The following is a 1,786-nucleotide window of genomic DNA, read 5'->3' on the forward strand; positions in this document are numbered from 1 at the left end:
TGGAGAAGCTTGAATTTTAACCCTGCTTCTGTAACAAAGTTGATACGTGAGTGGAAACAAATCTCTCTTTCCCAGTCAGTCTTCATTTGGAAAGAGCAATGACTCGGCAGTCATTCTTTCTTTTCTATCTGCTCATGTTGCTGCATTGGAAAAATTGCTGCAACACTTTTTGCCTTCAGTTTTTTGTCTCTAAATTGGAAATGGCATCACTTCATCTACCAGCTTCACAAGATTTTTTGGTAGAGTTTAAAATAGTATTTATGTGATTAAAAATTTGGACATCCCAAATAATCTCCTCTTCCTTCCTTCCTTTCTTTGTTTCTTTAATAAACACTTTCAGTACACTACAAAGATAATAGACTATACTTATCATTTGAACCCCTAATCACTGGGGAGACCAAATCCAGAGAGGTGAATATATGTAGTCAAGATTACAAAGCATGTTAATTGCAAAACTAAAATTTGATTTTATGTGTTCTGATTCAGAGTTGTAAGCTTTTACTTCACCCAAATGTCCATTAATATGAACAATATCTGAATTCCTATGTATTTTGATCAAGGTATTATGTCAATAATTCAAAATGCTGCAATCATTTTATTACTTATCTGAATTCCAAAGTGTTAAAGAGAATTAGGAAGCCCACCCTATTTGTGTAGAGGCTTCCACCAAAGACACCAGCTGCTCTTGGGCTCGATACGCAGGACTGAGATGCCAGGGGAGAGAAGCTTGGATGGTGGAGGGCAGATGGCTGGAATCACTACCGTCTTCCTTCCTCCTTTCTTCCCAGCTTATTCATGGCCCCCTAAGGAAGATATCAAGTGGTTACAGTAAGACAGCCACTGCTCTGTGTCCATCTGTGGGTCTGAGGATGAAAAAAGATTGAGGTAAGAATTCAGCTGGATTTTTCCTCCTTGGGAAACAATGGGATAAGGATATTGGACTGGAACTTCACACTAGCCCACAGTATGAGCATCCTTCCCAGATTGTCCCAGAATCTGGTTCTTCGAGGTTCCTTTCTTTGATAAGACCTCAATAATTATACTCTGTGTATTTCCACTGAACACAGACATCGGGCAATCTGATTTCAAGAACTCTATGGTAGGTGTGCATTTGCAGGTAGACCACACTGAGTTTGAATTCTATGAGTGTGTGTACTATGTGAGTGTGAGGCTGTATGGATGGAATGCCAGGTTGTGCAGGAGGTGTGTATGTGAATACAAAATATTACTTAAGGGTGTAAAAGCTGTTTCTGTGCAGGTGCAAGTGGGAGCAGTAAGGAAGCAAAGGGCTTTGAATGTGCAGTCTGGGCTTAAATGTGTGATCTTTTAGCTGGTGCCAAGTGTCTGGGCTCAATATATGTCTTCAGCTCATCTCTGTTTTCCCACTTCCTCTGGTTCAGGGATTTGTAAGTAAGGTTATTTATTGATTCTCCCCATGATGCTCAGGTATGAAACCAAAGAGGACTCCTCTAGGGATTTGGTGCGCCTTTTGAGAGACAAAAAGTAAAGGGAGGTAGATAAAGTAACTGAGGTAAGAAAGGGAAATTTTCCTTCTGACTTTTCAGAGAAAGTGGAAATTAAGCATCTAGTGTATGATGGATTATATTTTATCCTCCCTTCTAATTTCTTGCTTCCCCCTCCCCCATCCTTTCATTCTCTTCTCTTTGCTTTATTTCTGTGTGCCTCCTTGAACTCCCTCTCTTGTGGGTACACCAGAATTCTGTGCTTATGAGGCGTGGTGAGATAATCATGAGAAAGGGACTGTAGGGACTGGTAGTGGACCTGT

The sequence above is a fragment of the Moschus berezovskii genome, chromosome 14 (assembly GCF_049115385.1).
Source record: "Moschus berezovskii isolate FMDL1 chromosome 14, NW_MosBer_1.0, whole genome shotgun sequence".
NCBI classification, from domain to species: Eukaryota; Metazoa; Chordata; class Mammalia; order Artiodactyla; family Moschidae; genus Moschus; species Moschus berezovskii.